Genomic DNA, 14,542 nt, shown 5'->3' on the forward strand with positions numbered 1-14,542 from the left:
CATGTTGCACTGAGTATAAGTACATAGTATGAATGTTTTCATTCTAGATTTCTAAATTCTAGATTTCTAAATTTCTAGAAGCAGACTGGGTTAAGGAAACTGAAATTTTGATAGTTATTTGAAAATTGGTCTCTATTTATATTCCCACCAATGATGGGGCCTATTCTTCTATATCCTCATCAACACTGAGCATTATCAATTTAAAATATTTTTACCAATATGATAGGTTAGACCTTTAAGCTACTACTTTGTGAGCACATATACATCAAAGATTGGCTCATTTAAAATCTACACTGGTTCATTTAACATTACAAACATACCTATAAAGTAGAGCTTTCTTTCTTTAAAATGAAGATACTGAGATTCACAGTCACACAGCTATTAGTTGGCACATATTTGAACCTCAGTCACATGCAAAAGCACTTGCTATTATCACTATGTTTCTCTACTCTCCTAAGATTAAGCTGACGAGGAAGATGCCTGTGTGGCTTAAATTCCAAGTACCTCTGGAAACACTTATAAACTGTAGCACAGATCCTCAATGCTCACTGTGTACCCAGAAACTCCTAGTTTTTTTTTTCTTTTTAATTAAAATGATGTTGGCCTGAGTTTTACCCCAGATAGTATCATTTCTTACCAATTCCACTGCAATCACCTTGGTATAAGTCACCAAGGCCTTAATCTTGGATTATGGCAATTCTCTCCCAACTACTCTCTCCTCTACTGCCTATTCTTTATAGAACAGTCTAAACATTCCTGGTAAAAACCAAGTCAGATTATTCCTTTGCTGAAGACCTTCCAGTGGCTCCCATCTCACACAGAGTAAAAGCCAAAGTGCTTTCAATGGCATTTAATGTCCTGAAACAAAGACCTACATGATCTGACCCCTCCCCACCTCTGTGACCTCATTCATCCCTGACTACCGTAATCTCCAGTTTTACTGACTGATCTCTGTCTCACACAGTTATTTTCCCTCCCCTCAAAAAGTTCTATAATGGGTCAAGGACTAAAATATGAAGACAAAAGTAAAAGCAACTGAGTAAATAGTGGTGTCATTTATTCAGATTAAGTGGACAGTAGGGAAGCAAGTCTTGGGAGTGGAAGGAAATGATGAACTGGAAAATACTGAGAGGATTCAAGGGAGAGGCTTTTTAGGGAAATTAGATAACACTCACTGAAATTTGATTTGGACAGAAATTAGGTAAATAACCAGTACAAATAGTATATGTCAGTTGGGTCCTCTGGGAAGCAGATGTTGAGATAGTTATGAGAACAAAAGGTTTACTGTAAAAGATAAAAGGAGAAGGAAACAGGACTGGTCATGGAAAACTTTCAGACTGTGATGCATTATCTGCAACCTGTAAAAGAAAGGGGACATAAAGCAGGATTGAGCAAAGAAAGTCTCAGATCATGAGGCAGATCTGAGAGTCTTGGCCAACCCTTCAGGGAGCTCCAGAGCAAAGACTGACCATTAAAGGAGTCCCACAGAGGGCCAAAATGGAAATGCTCTAGTACTCACGCCATGCCCAGTCACTAGCTGGAGGATTCCCAGGAAACGTAAAGGCCTCAGCTCAAAAGCCAAGGAGGCTTAAAGATATTAATAGCTGAGGCTATCAGTAAATATTCTCCCTGAAGCGGAAGAAGTTCCCCTAAGAGGAGCTACCAAGGCTTGCATCAGGCCCCAAATTTATCATCATCTCTGAATTTATCACCATCTCTGTAGGAGCCTGAGACCCAGCAGCCACTCTTCCCCGACTCATCACCTTTAGCAGCCTCCAACCATAATTCCACTAGTAGGGCCAAGAAGATTATTGCTATAAAGGTTATCATAACACATTGATAACAATTTCCTCAATAGGAAAGGACCCCAAAGAAGATGTATCTGAGCACTGAACTACCATAAAGAATAGCACCCAGCAGGAAACGGAGAGGCTGTGCTTGAGGTTGTTGAAGAGCAGTACAGATAGGGATCTCCATGCAACTCCCAACAGAATTATCACATTAATGAGACTAGGGAAAAGCATGTGAATGCTTCAAAAGGCAAGACCAACATCACCATTCTTTTTGGGGGTGTGGCAGTGGGTCTTGGCTGCTACACAGGCTTCTCTCTAGCTGTGGTGAGGAAGCTACTCTAGCTATGGTGGCTTCTCTTGTTGTAGAGGATGGGCTCTAGGCATGCAGGCTCCAGAGTTGCAGCTCCTGGGCTTAGTAGCCCCTTGGCATGTGGAATCTTCTCTCAGCTCAGTTGTGTCAGACACTTTATGACCAAATGGACTGCAGCATGCCAGGCTTCCCTGACCATCACCAACTCCTGGAGTTTACTCAAATTCATTCATGTCCATTGAGTCGGTGATGCCATCCAACCATCTCATCCTCTGTCATCCCCTTCTCCCGCCTTCAATTTTTCCCAGCATCAGGGTCATTTCTAGTGAGTCAGTTCTTCCCATCAGGTGGCCGAAGTACTGGAGTTTCAGCGTCACCATCAGTCCTTCCAATGAATATTCAGGACATTTCCTTTAGAGTGGACTGGTTTGATCTCCTTGCAGTCCAAGGGACTCTCAAGAGTCTTCTCCAACACCACAGTTCAAAAGCATCAATTCTTCAGCGCTCAGCTTCTTTATAGTCCAACTCTCACATCCATACATGACTACTGGAGAAACCATAGCTCTGACTAGACAGACTTTTGTTAGCAAAGTAATGTCTCTGCTTTTTAATAACTTTTCTTCCAAGTAGCAAGCGTCTTTTAATTTCATGGCTGCAGTCACCATCTGCAGTGATTTTAGAGCCCAAGAAAATAAAGTCTCTCATTGTTTCTACCGTTTCCCCATCTATTTGCCATGAAGTGATGGGACCAGATGCCATGATCTTAGTTTTCTGAATGTTGAGCTTTAAGCCAACTTTTTCACTCCCTTTTTCACTTTCATCAAGAGGCTCTTTAGTTCCTCTTCACTTTCTGCCATAAGGGTGGTGTCATCTGCATATCTGAGGTTACTGATATTTCTCCTGGCAATCTTGATTCCAGCTTGTGCTTCATCCAGTCCAGCATTTCACATGATGTACTCTGCATAGAAGTTAAATAAGTATGGTGACAATATACAGCCTTGACGTACTCCTTTCCCTATTTGGAACCAGCCTGTTGTTCCTTGTCCACTTCTCACTGTTGCTTCTTGTCCTGAATACAGATTTCTCAGGAGGAAGGTCAGGTGGTCTGGTATTCCCATCTCTTGAAGAATTTTCCACAGTTTGTTGTGATCCACACAGTCAAAGGCTTTGACGTAGTCAATAAAGCAGATGTTTCTGTGGAACTCTCTTGCTTTTTCGATGATCCAACAGATATTGGCAATTTCATCTCTGGTTCCCCTGCCTTTTCTAAATCCAGCTTGAAAATCTTGAAGTTCTCAGTTCCTGTACTGTTGAAGCCTAGCTTGGAGAATTTTGAGCATTACTTTACTAGCGTGTCAGATGAGTGCAATTGGGTGGTAGTTTGAACATTCTTTGGCATTGCCTTTCTTTGGGATTGGAATGAAAACAGACCTTTTCCAGTCCTGTGGCCAACTGCTGAGTTTTCCAAATTTGCTGGCATGCTGAGTGCAGTACTTTAACAGCATTATCTTTTAAGATTTGAAAAAGCTCAGCTGGAATTCCATCACCTCCACTAGCTTTGCTTGTTGTGATACTTTCTAAGGCCCACTTGACTTCACATTCCAGGATGTCTGGTTCTAGGTGAGTGATCACACCATTGTGCTTATCTGGGTCGTGAGGATTTTTTTGTATAGTTCTTCTGTATAATCTTGCCACCTCTTCTTAATATTTCTACTTCTGTTAGGTCCATGCCATTTCTGTCCTTTATTGTGCCCATCTGCATGAAATGTTCCTTGGTATCTCTAATTTTCTTGAAGAGACCTCTAGTCTCTCCCATTCTATTGTTTTCCTCTATTTCTTTGCATTGATCACTTAGGAAGGCATTCTTATCCCTCCTTGCTATTCTTTGGAACTCTGCATTCAGATGGGTATATCTTTCCTTTTCTCCTTTGCCTTTAGCTTCTCTTCTTTTCTCAGCTATTTGTAAGGCCTCCTTAGACAACCATTTTGCCTTTTTGCATTTCTTTTTTGGGGGGATGGTTTTGATCATGGCCTCCTATACAATGTTACGAACCTCCAACCACAGTTCTTCAGGCACTCTATCTATCTATCAGATTTAATCCCTCAATCTGTTATTTCCACTGTATAATCATAAGGGATTTGATTTAGGTAATAACTGAATGGTCTAGTGGTTTTCTCTACTTTCTTCAATTTAAGTCTGAATTTTGCAATGAGAAATACCTTTTCTAGAACCTGTGACAATCTTCCCATGTGGCCCTCCATGTGACCATCCCATTTCTCTGGTTTGAAAATATTCCTATACTCTATCCCAAATTGTCATTTGACTCTGATTCCCCATCGACTTGTAACTTTTAAGCTCTATCACACTCACATCTACACTTTAACACACTTTAACACATAATAGAGCAAACACCTGTGTATAAGCCAGGTTAAGAATCAATACCTTTGAAACCTCATATCCCCCTACTCCACCCCCCACCCCAGTGAAACTCCTCCTTCCTTCCCCCTCCATCTGAAGTAACCAAAACTCTGATATCTGAGATAATTATACTGTGGCTTTTCTTTATAGTTTTTTCACTTATAAATGTAACACCCACAACAACCTAAAGTTGGCCTATTTTTAAACTGTACATAAATGGACACTACTTTTAAAACTTCTTTTGCATAACATTTTTTCCCCAAGATTCACTTATGTCACTGTTGACTCATTTCAGTTCACTTCAGTCGCTCAGTCGTGTCTGACTCTTTGCAACCCCATGAAGAGCAGCACACCAAGCCTCCCTTTATGTCCACTCATTTTCACTATATATGAATATGCCAAAATTTATTCTGTTGATGGACATCTATTTTTATGGTTCTACTGTTAGGACTGGTGCTGAAGGCATTCCTACATAGGTATACCGATACAAATATACAAGTATTCTGAACATACAATGAGAAGAAATACAGAGTAAAAACATCTATAGCTTTACCAGTTAGTGTTATGATGTTTCTTACAGTGGCTGTACCTGTAAAGATTTGTAACCCCACTAGCAATTACTTCATAGTCAAATTAATACTTAAAATATTTGTCAGATTTAATATATCACACTGTGGTTCTAATTTCTCTAACTTAATGAGGTTATGCCTATTTTGAGTTCATTGGGCATTCAGGCCTTTCATGTGTTTTTAAAAAATTTTTTTAACTACTTCTCTACAGAAATTCGCTACGTATTTCCTTGGTAATAATCTTCTGTTACATGGGTAACACTTCCTCCAAAGTTGTGGCTTATCTTTTCACTTTTTTTTAATGTGTCTTTTGATGAACTAGATGAGTTTTAATTTCAATGTAGTCATATATATATATATATTTCTCAATTATGGGGTTTTATGTCAAAAAATTCTTCCTGAGACTCAGGTCATTAAGAAAGTTTCTTATATTTTCTTCTGATGTTTTACAGGACTCACATGGAATTCTTTTCAATACTCTGTAATGATCAATATGGGAAAAGAATCTAAAGAGAATATATATATATATATATATATATATATATATATATATATAACAGATACACTTTGCAACAGAGCAGAAACAAATGCAACATTGTAAATTAACTACACTCTAATAAAAATGTTTTTAAAAATGAAATTTTACAAAGCTTTTTATATTCAAGGCTATAATCCACTGTTATTTTGATCTCTGTGTATGGTAACACAATTTCCAGTTTTCCCCCATGAAAAACAAATTTCTCCAGTGCTATTTCCTGAAAAGCCCTTCCTTCTACTTATCTGCAAAACTATCCATCAAATTCCAGCATTCACACAAGTCTATTTCTTTACTCCTGGATCAAAACTACTTTGTCTTATTACTTTTATAGCTTTGCAATGAATCTTGCTATCTGGTAAAGTAAGAGCTTATTTTACCAGATATTCTTAAAGTTTCTTTGGGTCTTCTTAAGACTTTTGCAGATCTGTATACATTTTAGAATCAGCTTGTCAAGTTCCAAAAATAAAAAAAATTAGCAAAAAAAAAAAACCAAAAACCACCTGTTAAGATTCTGATTAGAATTGCACTGAATATTTTGTTTTAGACTTTTACATCATTTATCAAGCTTAATACTGACCAGAAGTTTTTCCTTCTCATACCAACCTTATTCTGGAATACTTCATATAAAACAATAATTATTTGAAACTTGAGTGTTTGGTGGATACTGGTTAAAGTCACTTTGGTTTAGGGTTTTATTTGTGAGAAGATTCAATTTCCTTAATATAAGATTGCTATAGTTTTCTATGATTGTTTTTGATAATTATATTTTTAAGGTTCCACATTTGGGGCACACAGTTGTTCATAATTATGTTGAATGCCTGTGGTATCTGTAATAATAATCACTTTTTATTCCTATTTTTTCAACTTTTTTCCTTGATAAATCATCTAAGATTTGTCAATTTTGTCTTTCCCAAGAATAACACTTGTTTGCTGAGCCCCTTTATTATATGTTATTAAATACTTAATTATTGTTTTTAGTCCTTATTTTTTATTTTCAACTTACTTTGGGTATTTTTTCTTAAATTCTTAAGGTGGATGCTTAGTTCAATCATCTTTATCTTTTTTTTCTTTATAAGCAAATAAAGCTAAACATTTCTCTCCAAGGGCAGCTTTAGCAGCATCTTAAAATTTTTCATAGGTAGTATTTTTGTTATTGTTCAAACTCTTTTCTAATTTTCTTTATGATTCTTTGACTCTCAGTAATCCTGCTGTGAGATTCATCACCAATCAGAACAGACAAAGCCACAAGTAATCGGTCTGATTTACCCAGTGCATGGTGGCTGAGGAGTGCCCTTGTATTTCTACCTTAATTAGACTGGATTGCCTCCCTTGGAGGAAAATTTCCTTTAAAACTAGCTCTGGGGAGCAAATCACCAGGAATTTTTTTTTTTTAATCAGCATCTTTAAAGAGGAGTCATAAGTCTTTTTCTTCAAACAGTGAACCTGACTCTGATTCTTTTTTTTGGTCCCCCATCATCCTTCAGAATCAAACTTTAGCTACCTACCCTTGCCTGAAATCCCCCAGTCAGAGGATCCTGGCAGGCTGTATATAGTCCATGGGGTCACAAGAGCTGGAGACAACTTAGCGACTAAACCACCACCACCAGCACCACCTGCTCAACCTCACTCATCCCTTAGTATTTCTGATCCATGGTGATACCTTGTTCTTGAGCTCAGCTATGTCTTTTTAAAGGTCTTCTCATATCTGGGGTATACGGATGCCAGTACATGAATTTTATTCTACTATTTTGACCAGAAGTGTCAATCCATCTTTAAGTCATATTTCATATTCACAGAAAATGAAAGTTAGATTTGAAAGCTATTAAGTTCACACTAATATTAAAATCAATACTATTATGTAAATCAATAATTCTTACAGTTTCAAAACACTACTTTTTAAAACTTAATAATCTAGAGACGGATTTTAAAGTTTTCAGCATTATTTCAACCTACTTATAAAAATAAATTACAGTGTAGAAAATGTCATCTGTTGAGAGAGAAGTAAAAAAATAGTTGCAAAGTTCTGACAAAAACAGGGAAATCCTGCAAATGTCTTTCCAATCATTTTCCCATGAAAACACCTCTTGGTTTTTAATACCCAAACTTCAAAAATTATTTCTCAATGTAAGATATTTTGGCCAGTGTTTAAATAGGAGTAGGTTTATATCTGTACATGCCAAAACTCAATCTGCATTTTAAACAAGAATGTGCAAAGAAATGTTCTTGAGTTACATTCCAAATATAACTGATAGATGGTCAGAATCACAATAAAAAAGCACACCAAGTATCAAAGTGATACAAAACATGGGCGTGATACCCAGTGTCAGCTACTTTCTGACATGGTGTGCTTGTCCTAAATGTATTTCCACAGCCTTTTATATTTATTTACTCCACTCCAGTACTCTTGCGTGGAAAATCCCATGGATGGAGCAGCCTGGAAGGCTGCAGTCCATGGGGTCACTGAGGGTTGGACAAGACTGAGCGACTTCACTTTCACTTTCATGCATTGAAGAAAGAAATGGCAACTTACTCCAGTGTTCTTGCCTGGAGAATCCCAGGGACGGGGGAGCCTGGTGGGCTGCTGCCTACGGGGTCGCACAGAGTCGGACACGACTGAAGCGACTTAGCAGCAGCAGCAGTCCTTGTTTGGCCCAGTGCTGAATGAGGTCCCAAACATTTAAGAAAATGTTGAAAGGAAACAGTGAGGACAGGGAAACAGCAATTATAATAGAAGAAAAGATTTTACTGTATATGTAATGGATTTGGGTCGCAAAGAGTCGGACACGACTGAGCAACTGAACTGAAAGAATGGATTTGGTACCCTTATTTATTGTTTGTTAAACGTAACAGCAGAGAAGGCAATGGCACCCCACTCCAGCACTCTTGCCTGGAAAATCCCACGGAGGGAGGAGCCTGGTGGGCTGCAGTCCATGGGGTCGCTAGAGTCAGACACAACTGAGCGACTTCACTTTCACTTTTCACTTTCATGCACTGGAGAAGGAAATGGCAACCCACTCCAGTGTTCTTGCCTGGAGAATTCCAGGGACGGGGAGGCCTGGTGGGCTGCTGTCTATGGGGTGGCACAGAGTCGGACACGACTGAAGCAACTTAGGAGCAGCAGCAGCAGCAAACATAACAGTATCTTATATGCAGGTGGATTTATAATGTCAGTTACTTTTTTTTTTTTAATGACATTACGTGGCAAACAGAATCTTAGTTTCTGCAATCAGGGATAGAACCCGCGTCCCCTGCATTGGAAGTGCAGACTTAACCACTGGGCCACGAGCAAGTCCTAGTCTGAGTTGATGATTAACACTGCAATTTTTTCCTATTTATAATAAAAGCAGATAGATTTCCAGGCAGCATTTTCTACACAAAATATCTGACTTTTAGAAACAGATTACTGACCTCAGTGGGAGATGAATGCATGGTTTAAAAAGAGATCTTCTTGGTTTTTACTATTGAGAACTAACAGAGTTTTAAATATAATTAAATCACATAAGAACTATCATAACTATAAGAAGGAAAAAATAGTCCATATTTTTATTTTTAACCTAAAAAATGACAATGTCATATGGTTAAACCTAAGAGAAATGTAAATTTCACCCCAAATATAGATGTCAGAATAATTTACAAAAGTATTATTTACTAAGTCAAGTAATGTAAATAGAGAAAAATTTTGAATTTGTAATTTTTATTTCAAAGTTTTATGTTTAGTTCATTTTAAGAAATATCTTTACATCATTTTAAGCCTCAACTTTCTGTCATGGAGAAATAAAAAGGGAAAAGTTCAGCTCTCAATTTTTAAAAATCTGTTAGTAAATATGAAGACAAATGATTTTTTAAAAAAGAAAAAACCTGCAAAGGAACAGAAGAACAAACACCTGAATTCAAGCCACCTTTGCCCCAGTGATGAAAAAATAACAAACATATGAATTCTACATTTCAGGATTTTCTAATCTTTAAAATTAAGATGGTTACTTAAGGTTGCTATTGGTATTATTTAATTTGCCATAAAACCTCATATATTTATTTGTCAAAAACAAGTTTTACATGTTGACAATTGCCTTTTGGTCGTTGAAAACAGGATCCTATTATATGTAGTTCACAGCTGAATTCACAGCAGCTGTGAGGCTAAGAAATGCCAGCAACCAATTAGGCTGGCATAAACCTTGTCTAGCATATAAAGTATAATTTGGTTGCAAATGCAGAAGGCAAGAGCTAAAATAAAACATCCAAGAATACTAATAAAATATCATTACAAGTATGTAAATGTATGAATATTTAAAATGCTAACAAATATACATATATTATTAAAAGGATACAGTGGTAGAATGTAAGGAAAATTATGAAAAAGCGACAATTCAAACCCATGCTTTAAAAAAAAAAGTTGCAGCTGTTTTTGACATACCTAGGATTACAAACTCCATGCTTTTTTTCCCTATTTCTAATTACCCTAATCACAGAGTTTGATTACATGAGTATACATGCAACAAGTCTTTCAAGTAAACATCATTTTTATCAGTCCATCTTGAGCTGTTTATGTGAAATTTTCTTTTCATATTTCTAAAGTAGTAAGATGCAAATAAACATTTCAAAACTGAAACATGAAAGAATAACACAACTAAAATGATTAGTAGAAATAAAACTTGCATGGTAATGGTTTACAATGGCAACTGACAAACCCTTAAAAGTTAATATCTATTTTTGTTTAAAGTTTGATAAATTTAAAAACATGACAAAAATCAATGCTTTATAAATATCATTAGTTAAAAATATTTTAAAAACATCTTACACAAATTTTGGATAAACTAGTAGTCACTGATCATTCATGTGAAAATGAAAGGAAAACAAATCTAGCTTATATGCTAATAATTTTAAATAAATAGTGCTCCAGTATATCTATTCTTGGTAAAACATCTAGTAACCTCCTCAGTTTTCAATAGAACACCACTGCATAATTTGAAAGGCTCTTCTTTTTACACTGACTTTTCAAAAAATGGTAATAGAAACTATCTACTCTCTGCAAGCAGGGACTAAAGTATAAATATCCATACCAGGAAAATCAAAAAATTAAATATTGCTCTGAATCATAAAATCACACATTCATAACAAGTGCTGGGCATAATATTGTTTCCAGACGATGAGTAAAATGCATATGCTTACTCAATTCAAAGTAGTTGGTAAATAAATATTTGAAAGAAGCACTTTCTTCCAAGTCAGTTCCTAACAGAAGAGAATCCTGATAAATTTTCTTATAACACATTAAATCCAAAACATTCGAAGCCTCGTATCATGTGATTAAAATCTGTCTTAAACAGGTTTCTTATTATTTCTAAATTTTGTACAAAATATTGATTCCAGTACAATAAATCACCTGTATGTTCAGCTAAAAGAACCAGTGCCAGCGTAGAATGCAAATCTGAGTGCATCTTTTCAAGTAGAATCATAGCAAAACATGTCATGTTAATTAACTTTTGTTATCTAAGGAGATTTGTTTTAAAGCTGTTTTTTAAAACATACAATTCCTTTCTTCAACTTATTAAAAAGATGCTCTTTCAGGAACATAATGATATTTCAATGGGAAAAAACTGGGAAAAACTGAGATTTCCAAAGTGCTGCTTTAAAATAGAAAGACTAGATTTGACAAAAGGATGTTACTATGAGCACTATTTAGAAAAATGTTAAATGCAAATATCCATACATTATTTTTTATCTTGCCAGCTACTGCAAAGCTATTGATAAATTATTTATATTCTCTCCAACAGTAGATGTCAATCTGTTCCTAGATGCCACCAACCAATAAATGAGGACAGAAAAAAAAATCTGGTGATTTTTCAGGGATCATTATAGCAGATCCAGTAGAAGTCAAACTCCCAAACTCTGATATCTAGGTTTCCTAAGCTAATCTAAGCAGCGATGAAAAGAATCCTTAATGAGGACTATGCAAGCATCACACCTTCTTCAGCAGCTTTGGGGGAACAAGGAGCCATTAGAGAAAGGCACAAATAAAGCCTCAGCTGACACTGCGACAGAGCTGCTGCTGTTCAGTGAATCCCTGGGGAATGTGACTTTGCCAAACATAGGGACCTTTTTGTTGTGGTTTATCACATTTAAGATGTTACTGTTTATAACTAAATTCAAAAGTTCTAGCATTTCCTTTCTTAGACTTTAAACACAAAGCTGGAATTCTGACACAATTTTAAACGCAAAATTGTGTTTACCCAACAAAATTTGTGTTACCCAAAGCTGTAGCTTTGAAAAGTGGGAATGGTACAGCTAAGAATTTTCATACAGAAAATAACAACCTAAAAATGGGACAAACCTCATTTAATTGTAAACAAACTACAAAATTTGCACTTCTTACCTCATCTGTCCATTGTTTTTGAAAAGGCATGTGAAAATTCAACACTGCTCAGTTTCTCTGGGCTGATAGGGAACTTCAAATCTTGTTGGATTTTTAAGGAAATGCTTGAAACACACTGCACACTAACAATTTGGGTAAAATGATCATTTAGAAGAGCCCACCGTGCAGATTTTTAGGAAATTTCCATCCATTTTTATCCACAAGGATAATAATAAAAATGTCACAAAGGGGCCATGACTCCATTAAATAGTATTAAATCACTGCAGTTTTCTAACATTATGTATGCTGCATATTTGGGGTTGGGGGAAGAGAGGGTTAAAAAAGTGTCCAAAACCATTAATAAAGAAAACATAAAAACTGAATTTCTAAAATCACAATAAGTTACCTGATTATGATGCTAACTGAACTAGTGAAAATTTAAACAAACAAACCTTGGAAAACTGCATTAAATAAAGGCTTGGAGTATATTAACTAATGTTGAATAACTAAATGAATCTCAACACATTTTAATTAAAGGTCATTCGCATAGGTGACAATATCCAAAATACATCCTTCTTCATTTGTTTATAACAATAAAAGATTTGTGAAGTTTTAAAAGTAGCGGTGTTAAAACAACATGTTGCTGATAGTTCAAAATTTTTCAGGATATGTGCTCCCGAAGCAAGCACTAATCCAAAGCTATGAAGAACTACTTTCATAGATATCTGCTGCATATATTGAGCAATGCTACCTAATTGCTCCCTGGCTTAAATTCCGATTTACTCAAAAGGGAATTCCATGCCAATATAGCTGCATTAGTCTGTGAACTTTTTGTATCTACATAGACATATCATCTTCTCTCATGCTTAACTACATTCTAACAAGAGCTAGGGATATTCTTGGATGCTTTTCAACAGTTTTCAAAAGCAGTAACCCAGGCAATGTAGATTTGTACATGTATTTATTAACAGATTTAAACATAACTAAGGAAGCTGCTGAAAACATTATAAAATGTTTGACCATCTCTATAGTTTTTCACCTATACTCCTAACTTTCATTAGGGAATTTAAGGTGATGAGTCACCTGAATTCAGGTGATGGAGTGCAGTAAGTGCTTTGCAGATGTGATAATGTGAACACCAAGCGGACTCAAGCAGACTGCTAACTTTACAATCTTAAAAAAAACAAAACACACACACAAAAAACACCTGTCACCCTGCCAAAAACCCCAAAACAAAAATACCACCAAACCTCTCACGGATAAAAAGAGGCTAAACAATCTGAATATTCCACTAGGAGGCAAATCTTACGTGATTCTTATAACACTTAGAAGAGAAAACTTGCTACTGGCTCTAGAAACAGCAATACACGCCAACACTAGAAGAGAATGTGGGAAATACCTATCCAAGACAAATAATGGTATCTAACTTAAACATTAAAAACGGCTACAGATGTAATAGAAAGCTTAATTGAAAATGCCAAGCCTTTATTAAATTACTCATCACTGAAAATGAACCAGTTTAATTTTAAAACAGTCACATTCTTAACCACTATACAAAAAAGTGTTCTTTGGTGCAACACTGTCTTGCTGTGGTTTTAAACAGTGGTCCAGACTCAGAATGTCACCCATAGATCCTCTGCTATGGACTGAATTGTGTTCCCCATGCCCCACCTTCAAATTCACACGTTGAAGTTCTAAATCCCAATGAGATGGTATTTGGAGATGGTGTCTTTGGAAGGTAATGAGGGTTAGATGAGGTCCGAGGGCAGGGTCCTGATGTTAGGAGGATGTGTGGTTTTGCAAAGGGTTAAGGGGAGATGTTCCCTCACCACCATATGAGGACACAGTGAAAAGACCGCCACCTGCAAGACAGGAAGAAGACCCTAACCAGGAATCCAATCGGCCAGCACCTTAATCTTGGTTGGATTTTCCAGCTTCAAGGAGTGTGAGAAATAAATAACTTGTTTAGGCCCCCCACTCTATGGTATTTTGTTATAGCAGCCCATGCAGACTAATATATCCTCTTTCAAATGGTAAAAGACATAATCAGGCAGTACGAATGCAAACATAAATAAGGCCCATTCTCTGCTCTGTGCCAAAATCTCAATCTCTAGTTGCAATGTCACTACTTCCTCCAGAAATCTGTCATCACCATCTCTGCTCCACTCTACCTATGGAAGCCTATGATGGTAGTGGCTCTGATCCAAGGAAATGTCTACTCTCAATGCCTGGTCGATGGGGATTAAGAACACAGATAATCACTCCTTTAAACTCCTTTACCAGTAAGGTAAAATGTGGAATAGTAAATTCGGTGTGGCCAGAGTAAAAGGTACATAAAGAAAAGTAGAGTCATAGAAGAACATAACACATAAACAGAGTATATGTAGTATTAAAATTTCATGGCAAAGCATGACTAGGTGTGGGGAAAAAAATCTAAAATGGCTCTTTGGAGAGGAACAATAATGAAAAAACTATCAAATAATGATAGTATTTGAAAAACACTAATATAGATAGTATTTAAGGCAGGGAAAGCAGACATGACCACCAGAAGAACAAAGGTAGATGTC

At 36.4% G+C, this 14,542-nt stretch overlaps 1 protein-coding gene across 4 annotated transcripts in view; it reads right to left on the bottom strand.

Moving 5' to 3' along the window:
* Positions 1-14,542, bottom strand: part of KIF2A (kinesin family member 2A) — a 71,668-nt gene that overhangs the window by 33,966 nt on the left and 23,160 nt on the right. The window lies entirely within an intron of this gene.

This window comes from Bos indicus x Bos taurus, chromosome 20, assembly GCF_003369695.1.
Source record: "Bos indicus x Bos taurus breed Angus x Brahman F1 hybrid chromosome 20, Bos_hybrid_MaternalHap_v2.0, whole genome shotgun sequence".
Taxonomy (NCBI): Eukaryota; Metazoa; Chordata; class Mammalia; order Artiodactyla; family Bovidae; genus Bos; species Bos indicus x Bos taurus.